This window comes from Tiliqua scincoides, chromosome 4 (assembly GCF_035046505.1).
Source record: "Tiliqua scincoides isolate rTilSci1 chromosome 4, rTilSci1.hap2, whole genome shotgun sequence".
Classification (NCBI taxonomy): Eukaryota; Metazoa; Chordata; class Lepidosauria; order Squamata; family Scincidae; genus Tiliqua; species Tiliqua scincoides.
In genome coordinates, this window is record NC_089824.1 from 38,965,241 (window position 1) to 38,976,273 (window position 11,033).

The 11,033-nt window shown below is 40.7% G+C and overlaps 1 pseudogene; it reads left to right on the top strand.

Annotated features, from left to right (window-relative positions):
* Positions 1-8,822: 8,822 nt before the first annotated feature.
* Positions 8,823-9,835, top strand: LOC136648293 (polycomb group RING finger protein 2-like; annotated as a pseudogene).
* The last annotated feature ends 1,198 nt before the right edge of the window (positions 9,836-11,033 follow it).

An 11,033-nucleotide genomic window follows, 5' to 3' on the forward strand; every position in this document is an offset into this window, starting at 1 on the left:
TACACACATGGTAAGCAACCATGCCACGATCTGAAGGGTACGCTGAGGGGAACATAACACTACCAGAATGGTCCCAATCTGATGTACGTACATAGGCACCAAAAAACTAGAGAAGGAATTCCCCCCAGCTGTATTGAGCCCTATGGAAAGTGAAACTGAGCCACACATACATGCTTACTCACAGGTAGGCAAATGTGCCTCCACTCTTATCGAAGGCCTCTGGCAGGCCTTCTGAGGCCATGGCACCCTTCAAAATTTATGACGACACATTGTGGAGTTATTGTAGTATGAGATTTACCAGGCATCAAAGAAGGCTAAACAATTGCTACATGAGTGTTCTAGTTCCCTGTGTACAGTTTTACAATGCAATTCTGGACATGTTTACACAGAAGAAAGCGCCATGGACTTGAATGGACCTTATTTAAGAAAGTGAAGATAGGACTGAAGCCATGCATTCCTACACATGTCTACTCAGAGGTCAGTTCCAGTGAGCTCAATGGGACTGTCTCCCAGGTAAGTGTGTTCAGGATTGCAACCTTAATCTACAGATCTCAGTTGGGATCTGAAAGGCCCTCCTCCACCAACTCCCAGATTTTATGTTATTCCCCTTTCTCTGGGTTATCAGTAGGTGACTATCAGTTACAATAAAATCACTTGAAAGTTTCAACAAAACAAATGCAAAAAGGAACTGGAAAGAGCAGATGGTGCAAGCTTGTTTTGCATTTTGTGTATATCTCAAGCTACTTTTTGCCCTCTGGAGGAAAGAAAAAAAAAAAAAAGATATGGACACCTGAACTGAATTTCCCTTAAGTCTATTCATTTCCTACAAGATGCTTAGGGTGAAAATAGAGATGGCAAAAGTTGTTTGAACACACATTGGCTGTATTTGTTTTCAAGGCACAGAATGTGTGTTAAAAAAATTTCATCAGTCTCTGAATTCACCTCTCCTTTAAAGGACTGAGCCTCAGATTCCCATGCATTTATTTTCTGTTTTCCTATTTCTAAGTATCAAATTAACTTCATTCAAGTCAAAATCTGGGACTAAGCCATCCCAAACATGGCAAAACCTGCTCTATACAATCATTGGTTTAGGAGCCAAAAGGACTTAGGAGTTCTAAGTGTTAAATGTGAGCAAATGACAAACAAATGATCAGAATTAAATCTCTCACTTTAGCCAGATCTCCCCATCTTCCCAGCTCAGCCCGACACAAACCTGGCTCCAAAAAGTGATAGACATGAGAGATATGAGAAATCCAAAAGCGTCTATATAAATTTTCCTTATCAACATTCAGCCTTAACATTTTCCCCTGAGCTTGCTTCTATTATTACACAGTGCTGAGGTACCACTTTCCTAAGAAAACAGTAAGGAGGGCAACATTTCTCAGAACAGAGCGTGGGAATGCACACAGTTTAATGTACCAATTCATTTTTTCATAGCAGTTAGAGGAAATGAACACTATTCACAGTGACAACTGATCATTTAAATCCCCATAACACTTCAGAAAGGTAGTGTGAGTAACCCTTAGAGTGCCGTCTACAAGAAGTTTGTAGGGAGCATAAGAATACATGGTGTACTAGAAATTTATTCTCCATTAGATTGCTCAGCTGCCTAAATGATCAATGCAGAAATGAATGGATTTCAGGAATACTTAAAATGCTCACTCCTTCTGCTGGATGCTACATAAGAGATTCATGATTGGAATCTGATGTGTGTGTTTTTAACTGAAGTAGTTCCATGAGGATGTTTTGAATATCAGGAAAGCAGGTCCCTCCCTTGCTCTTTTCATGATTGAAAATAATACTTCCCCTCTAACTGCATTTAAATGTAAATCATCCATTTACTAAACATACTATTCATTCAAAATATAATAAACTCAGAAAATGTTAGTTTAAGGCAAGATATCTGGGCCTAACCTGTTGACTTTCATTGCCCTGTCAACTATTTATGAGCATTCATTGGAAAGGAGGAGGCTTGGGTGGGGTATGTGGGAATGTAAATGATGTACCTGCCTTCTAATTTCCAACAAACTTTGTAGTTGGGGCCCTTAAGGCCCATCTGTGAATGTTGAATCTTTGGCATTTACTCCACCATGAGTGTGGGTACAGGATTACAGCCTTGGGGATTTTAGAGTGGCTTTCTTTTTCTACAGAGATGCATGCTATGCCTTCATTTCATATGCAGATCTTAAACAGACAATATCTTGCCACATGATAGGAATCTCTACCAAGCATTTATAGTTAACTGTCTTTAGTCAAGACTTAAAATATAGATGAATGCAGAGGACTAACCCAATAGCTTTTCCATAATTAGGAGATGGCTGCTATCTTTTCCTGAACTGGTGACTTTAAAAGCATCCTGACTGAGGGCCCAATCCTATGCAATTTTCCAGTTCAGGTGCAGCCATGCCAATGGGGCATGCACTGCATCCTTTTGTGGTGGGGCATTCATAGAGGCCACCTCAAGGTACGGAAACATTTGTTCCCTTATCTTGGGGCTGCATTGCTGCTGCACTGGTGCTGGAAAGTTGGATAGGATTGGGCCCTCCAACACTGACTAACTGAAACTTTTCATCTGTTAATGTTCTGTGCATCATTCTCCTGACAAAGGCATAGAAGCAGAAATAATAAAACATAAACAAAAAACAGTGGCAAGTCTCATCACTGGTTGGCCTTTTTTATTTTTAAAAAGCCAGATTTGCACAGATGAGATCCACCATGCCCTGGGATTGTGGGTTAATAAGAACTGATGAAAGCAGAAAAATAACATACAATATAAGATTGTGTATGCTAGTTATTTTGCACCAGGCTAGTCTCTGTCCTGGTGATGTTAGCCTGATACAGAAAACACCACAAATGGTTTTTCCAAAGCATTTTTTTCCCTGAAATCCAGGGGCAAACTGTGCTAGGGATGACCCTTTGAACTGTCCTTTCTTTGCAGGGAAAAGAAGCACAATGCCACTACTGCATACGGCCCTATTGCAATACATGTCCAAATTAAAGATCTGTGAGAAGCAGATGGAAAGCAGCTGCATGAATGCACTCACTGATCCTGTAACCCTGTTAAACAATATTAGATATTCTTGCTTAATACAATCATGGAAAAAAAAATCTCTTAAGCATATAGAAGACTTCTGACAACTGCAGAAACTTTTCTTTTTGTAATGAAGGCAAGTGTGACTTCAGTAAATGGAATAAACTATTTCTACAGGCCAAAGTCTTTTCATAAAAATACCCAATGCAGCATCCAACAGCATTGGGCTAAGCTGCAAAGTCTCTAATGGGGGGAGGGGGATGGGGGACAACGCCAATCAGTTCTGATCAAAAAGCAACAGGGATGAGACCAGTTACAACTGCAACAACCCATCCCTTTAAGGGCTCATAAGTCCAAAAAGCTGCAAACCTAAATGCACTCACATGGAAATAAAAGTTCCATTGAACCACTGTATGATGTTCACAGAAGGAGGAGAGCTTTTACCTTTTCTCATCAAACTGCTGCAGTAGCCACAGTGTAGCTACTCATAGAAACTTTCTATCCATGGCAGACTTAAAAGTTCTAGAAAAGTCCTCTTAGAGTTTGGACCCTGCACACAGTACCAGTGCCAACATGCAGCTTTGGAATAAGTGACAAGAGTGCTTCTGATCTTGCACAGAGTTTCTTTCCCACCCCACTAGATAGCCATGGTTAGCCACACATCTGGGAGTGTGAGTTTTGGCAGCTCAGCTGCACCCCACCCACTCTCTTTTTTCAAATCAAGTGATCTAGACTGGATTTTTAAAATTAATACCCAGGACCCAGTAAATTCCAGGAATTTTGCTGAGAAGAAATCAGTGAATTTGGTTGTTGTTTTTTTCTTTTTCTTCTTCAGAACATAGTCAATTGCATCCATCTAATACCAACAGCACTTTTCTTTTCTGGCCAGTATTATGATGATGTAAATTGGGGCAGTCACCTCAAGTGACAGTGTCTGATTGCCACCCCATCTGCTGCCTTTCTATCTTCCCACTGCTGCTGCCTTGCTTAGATTTGGGGGGAAAAAAAGAAGGGAGACAAGCAGGGAAGAGGAAATGGAGGAAGTAAGAGTGGTGGGGATGTGCTCTGGCCATGATTCTCCTCCACTTCAACTGCTGTTCCTTCACCTTTCTTTTCAAACTCAGGCAAGATGGCAGCAGTGGGCAGATGAGCTAGGCATTCTTGTGTTGCAGAGTCAAAAGACAATGGTGGGGCTAGGTGGAATCTGACACTCCACCTCAGGTGTCTGAATATATTGGACTGTTGCAACTGTTCAGTGGCATCATTGTCTTGTTGGCATTCCCCATGAAGTCCTAATCCATTACTCGGATATTACAGCTTTCTATGGACGATCCTGTAAAGGCTATTGACTCACAAAATTAGCACCAAAGCACTGTCAAGTTAGCTGTCTCACAGTAATTATACCATTATTATACCAGCTTAATTCATGACAATTACGCATAGCAGATTAGCAAAACAGTTCTACAAATCCTCCTGCCAAGCATTCAAATCTAGTCTCAGCACAAATCACAGGAAGGGACATAAGATCCTGCTCAAATCTGATGTGCCACTGCAGCAGACCTGGGGAAGCAGAACAGTTTCTGCCCAGGCTACTGTACAGTCAAGCAGTCTTGCAATAGACCACAGGATTATCCAAAAACTGAGACACAAGTAATTTTGCTGTTTGAATGAACCTAATAAGGAAGACCAACTAGTCACAAAACACTTTCCCATCTGAGTAAGGGCCAAATCCTATAGGACAAGTGGAATAGCTGCCACTTCGTGTCTCTTTGCTTGTATTCATCTTCACATGGAGCACAAAAAATGGTGGGATGTGATGCCGTCACATAGTGCAACTTCCTCCAAGGAGATACCCAGCATGATAACTTTGCATAATGCACCTTTTGTATTAGACTTTAGGAGGGAGATTAAAGCAAAGAGGCATAGAATTGTGTATCTCAGTGTTTCTCAAACTAGGTCAGGACTCACTAGGTGGGTTGCGAGCCAATTCCAGGTGAGTCCCTATTCGTTTCAATATTCTATTTTAATATATCAGACTTGATGCTTCCATGTGACTGCATTTGGGGAAATGTTACAGATCTGTACTTTTAACAGGCTACTCTGTACATGCTTTTAACAATGATAGTAAATGGGACTTATTCCTCAGTAAGTGTGGATAGGATTGCAGTTTAGGATTGTTAAAAATTTTCCTGCTTGATGATGTCACTTCCAGGCATGACCGATTCTGGTGGGTCCAGACAGATTTTCATTCTAAAAAGTAGGTTCCGGTGCTAAATGTTTGAGAACCACTGGTGTATCTCTTAAAGGCCACCTGACTTTTAGGGCTATTAATATAACTACAGTAGGAGTGTGTTTTCCCACTTGAAGCATACACATTCTCTATATACTATATACTAAAAAGCCTATTAAAAATGCTGTTGGCAAAAAAAGGAAAATTGTAATAGACCTCTCAAGACCAGGGTCCCTTCTGGAAAGTACAACCAAAGCAGCCAGTATTAATTCTTTCTTATGCTAAAGAGCCTGTGTTAGTTTAAGGGAACAAAAGCTCTGATTGTAAGTGTAAATACACGTGAAAATACAGAGTCAGTGGCTTGTTCTGAATAATTTGCTTCAGTGCAGATTTCCAAATAGACACTTAATTGCATCTTACTTGCTGCAATTATAATATCAAAGCAGTGGATTTTTTTTTAAAGAACAGACAGTTCATACACAATGACTATTTTGCAATGTGGTTTGAAAACAGGCTAAATGAAATTATAATGAGCAATCCTTCAAAGCGGCTTAAAGGACAGCAACACAGCAGTCTGTGGCTGTAACAGACAAAGTCAGAGTGATCTTATCATCTGTATTTTGCTTCTGTGAACATCTGTGGAAAAGGAAACAGAAGGCCAAAACAAGTGTGGGCCTTGAAATGAGTGCAACAATTAAAGCCTTTCAAGTATTCAGGTCCAAGCATTTCAGACCTTACAGATATGTGGGGAATAAAGTGGCTGGCCAAAATATGGGCGATTCCCAGAGACTAATGAGCAAGACTGACATTTACATATAGAGGAAACAAAGCCAGTTGCTTTATTCTCTAGTAATCTAGTTCTTTTTGATCCTTTATAATGTCTTTTAAGCAAATTGAGAGTGTAATAAGATGGTGTAGTGAGTCAATCCATGCAAACACAGTTGGGCAATGTTAGCAGCATAGTGATGCTTATATATATATATAAAACAATTGCCATGAACAATGATCACACTTTGCAGCAATACATGACATAAATTGCAACTTATTTGAGGATTTACAGGCACTTTCAGCAGCAGCCTTTATGGCACCCTGATTAGAAAGGAAAAAAAGAATATTTAATGTTGTTCTCAGGTTAAACAGGAGATCTATGGAACTTTTCCCAAAACAGACAGATGGAAACTGGAATCCAGTGATAAAAGGTTGATGATGATGAGTCCGCTCAATCCATTTTCATGTTCCAAGTTCCCAATTTGTGTGGTGCTGGGTTATTTTATTTCTAGAACAGGGACAATTAGTCTCAAACAGGACCAGAAGAGACAGTTTACTTAGAGGTTTGGAAAACATTCAAGAATGAAAGCTGCAGGTCACTTTCTGCCTCGTTTAAGGGAGAGAAGGAAAATTTCTTTAAAGTCTTGAAAATGGGGAGGGGGGACTCTCATAACACAGACATACGTATGGTGGTAGTCAAGGCTGAGCCCTAGTTGCTTACTAAGTAAAGGTGTATGACACCTCTCTGATACAAGTTGTTCATATGTGAGCAGAACTAGTTATAATGCTTGCATCAGAATTGCCATCCAAATGGCAGCCCTGGGCTGAGTTCTTTCCCTTCTTCCCTGTGATATTTGGGAAGAATGCACACTCTCCTGAGAGTAAGCCCCATTGAGGACAATGGGACTTACTTCTGAGTAGACAAGCAAAGCATTGTGCTGTCAGGCAGCTGTGATCACATCACGCTACTATCTCACTCTATGACCCCACTCCATATCATCGGAGTGGATATGAAAAGGCAAGAAAATACGTTTGGTAAGTCTGTCATTTTCCATGGCAGTCTCATACCAAGCTCAGTATCAACTTTCTACTCTGAGACAGACCAGGGACACACTACACTTGCTCCCAGTGTGGAAGGGACTGTCACTCCCGAATTGGCCTTTTCAGTCACACTAGACACTATTCCAGAACCACCTTTCAGAGCGCGATACCATAGTCTTTCGAGACTGAAGGTTGCCAACAGTTCTTGAAGTTCCTACAGATTTGTTTAACTGGGCAGGACACTGCATTATCCTCAACTTTCTTGGGCAATATTCTGTGGAACTCAGTGTTATGTATTAGAGGGCACCAAATGTTTAATAAAAAAAGGTTATTTGGCATGTGTAAATACTGTATATTGTTAACATTATGGAAATGTATATAAGAAAGACATTCTGTGGCAGTAAGAGACAGTAAGGCAATAAAAGCAGCTGCCATCAGTTACCCATTAAAAAATCATAGTAGACAATAAAAAGAGGTATTGACCTCAAGTCTAAATTGTAAAAGAGATTGTGCTAGTTGAACTTGTGTGGCGAGTGCTTTGTAGGAGGGAGGAGCTACCAGTGAAAAAATCTACTCACCTAATCTGAGGTGGGGGTACTCTGAGGAGGGTCTTGGAGCTCAGCCCCAGCGTAAATTATGCCCACTTCCCTGAGGACTGAGCAGTTCAAGGAAATGTGCACCACTTAGGTTCTAGTTTCTTTGAGAAGATAAATCACTGGAGGCGAATACTGTCTTTGCAATATTTGCTTTATTGACAATATACAGGTGTGGAAAATTGGATGGAGTTAGATATACTACTGCGAGTTGCATCAAGACATATTCCTTCCTGACTTTGCACCCCAAACAGGACCTTGGCTTTTGGCTGATTCTCTCCCTCTCTCTTACTGTTATTAATAGCTTCCACTGTATTCGGTACTAGATAAATTCCTGATTTTCTCTGTCTCTTACAGAATCTGTCTCTTACATGCTATCTTTATTTTACTCCCTCTGGAAAGGAGAAGGGGAAAAACAACTTTCATCTTAGCCCCTACTCTCAGTACCTCCTTAGGCTTATAGAGGGTTCCCATTCAAGGAGGTTCTAAGGTCATTAACATTTATCAATTCTCTTTTGCCCATTCCAGGCAAATGGACTAAGCATTGCCACAGGGTCTAGCTCCAGGGCTGTGCTCATTCATACCAAATTTCAGTATCACAACATTATTCTTGACCAAAGGGTAAGGCTTTTGCACCTACCACAGCTATTTGGGCTTCTCCAGGACTTACAGGAATGAAATAAATTATGCAAAAGCAAGCAAATAATGCAAATTTAGCATAATTTACACTAGGGGGTTGCTTTTCTTTCCCTCCCATATTCTGCTGTCATAAGAACATAAGAACAGCCCCAGTGGATCAGGCCATAGGCCCATCTAGTCCAGCTTCCTGTATCTCACAGCGGCCCACCAAATGCCCCAGGGAGCACACCAGATAACAAGAGACCTCATCCTGGTGCCCTCCCTTGCATCTGGCCTTCTGACATAGCCCATTTCTAAAATCAGGAGGTTGCGCATACACATCATGGCTTGTACCCCGTAATGGATTTTTCCTCCAGAAACTTGTCCAATCCCCTTTTAAAGGCGTCCAGGCGAGTCGCCATCACCACATCCTGTGGCAAGGAGTTCCACAGACCGACCACACGCTGAGTAAAGAAATATTTTCTCTTGTCTGTAGGGTATGGGAATCAGAGAAGATCTGCCCTACTCCTCAAGATCCAAAATGCACAGAACCACCAGGATAAGAATCTTTGAGCTGAACCCACACTCGATATGTGATTTGCGTGGAGGTTACTTCATAGATGTCACAACCATTGTAGAATGCTTACACCCTTTCTGTAAAACCTGCATCATTCATTACCTGGAGACTGACAAACATTGCCCATATGTGAGATTCATGTGCATAAGGCTAGGCATCTCCTCAGCATCAAACCAGATAAAAATTTTTTTTTTTAACAAATTCTTTTATTTCTTTTATTTCTACTTCTATTATTCTTTTAATAAATTCAGATAAACAATTCTGGAGGAAAAATCCATTATGGGGTACAAGCCATGATGTGTATGTGCAACCTCCTGATTTTAGAATTTTAGAAATGGGTTATGTCAGAATGCCAGATGCAAGGGAGGGCATCAGGATGCAGGTCTCTTGTTAGCTGGTGTGCTCCCTGGGGCATTTGGTGGGCCGCTGTGAGATACAGGAAGCTGGACTAGATGGGCCTATGGCCTGATCCAGTGGGGCTGTTCTTATGTTCTTATGTTCTTAAAACTCTACAAGATATAGTGTACAAGCTGGTGCCAGAACTTTTCAAAGATGAAATGAAGAAGCAACATGATTTCTATGCAGCAAACCCTACAGCTGACATTCTAAATGGATCTAATGCAGGTGAGGGAAGTAAAAGAGAACCTGACAGATGATGAAATTGTCAGCTTATCCATCAAGTTCTGTGAAGGAATCAGAGAAGAATACAAAGGGACTGTTGAAAACAGGTCCCTGGACAATGACAAGAAGAACAGCATGAGGTTCCTCCCTTGTCCTGCTGCCATGATTATCATGCACCTTGCCAAATTCCTTCACAAGAAGGTGGATGTTTCCAGAAAATACAAAGTGGAAGTCCTCTATGAAGATGAGCCTTTGAAGGAATATTACACCCTCATGGACATAACATCTATCCCTGGCAATATAAGGGACCTTTCCCTTTGAAGTACTATTGGCAGCCAGCTTGCAAGAGTTTGTAACTCTCCTCCCAGCCAACCAACTTGGAGTGTGAATATGTCTGTGACAAGGCAAACAGCCTGGATGCTTTGCCAGCCACCATCTTTTTTTTCTCCCTGCCAAGCCTCACTAGCCCTTTGAATGGATCTCCTAGCAACAACACCACCACCATGAACATTCCCATCAACTCTGCCTCTGGTACCATCTCAGTGGAACCTCAAACTGCCACCAGATGCAGCCCTGGGCCAGCAGGGGGCACAAAGCCATGGTGAATGGTGGTCAGCTTTGACTTAAAGGAAGGAACACCTCTTTTTCCTTTATATGAGTAGCAGAATCCAGCTTTTTATCATACAGAATGTTGACTTATTTTAATTTGAGGTATACACAACCCTGTTTTCTCATGGTGTGGTCAAATGTTTGAAGACATTTAGATCACTTAGAGAAGTGATCTCATTATTTATGTTATGAAAAATTTTGACAAGAGAGAGTAGGAGCCCCCAACAGATAAACAATAAAAAAATGCTGTCAAATTTCAGTAGCATTTTTCAACATGCACCTGCCATTACTGCCTTGTTAATCTCCAACAACCTGCTCCCCAAACTCTGGGGATGGCATATATTGTATGCAAACATTTGAAGAAGGTAATATCTTTTAATTACCCTCTTACGATAAGCATTTGGTGATGTAATAGGTATTTGTTATGTAATAGGTAATCAAATTAAAATCCTTCAGACATGATGACTAATTTAAACCACCACCACAAAAGCCTCATCAAGTATTCCATCAGAAAATTAAAGGATTAGAAAACAGAAATAAAGAGGAATAACACATAGAACACATACAAGATAGCATCTAATAGCATCTAATGGTATAAAATCTAATAGCATTAAAATGTCATGATTCAGAATTTTTTTACAGGCATTTTGACTTTTGATTTTGTTAGCTGCCTTGACTATTCTAAATAGAGTGTTGGGATAAATATAGTTTTTAAATATACATAAGAAAAGCCCTGCTGGATTAGGCTAAACGCCCATCTACTCTAGTATGCTGTTGCCCATGGTTGTCTGCCAGCTGTCTCTGGGAAAACCTCAAGAAGAAAGGCATATTTTAATTACTTTACTTTTACTTACAAATTTATATCCTGCTTTATCTCCCTATAGGGCATTCAAAGCGGCATATCATGCTCCCTCCCTTGCTCCTCTGCAACTAGGCATACTGCTG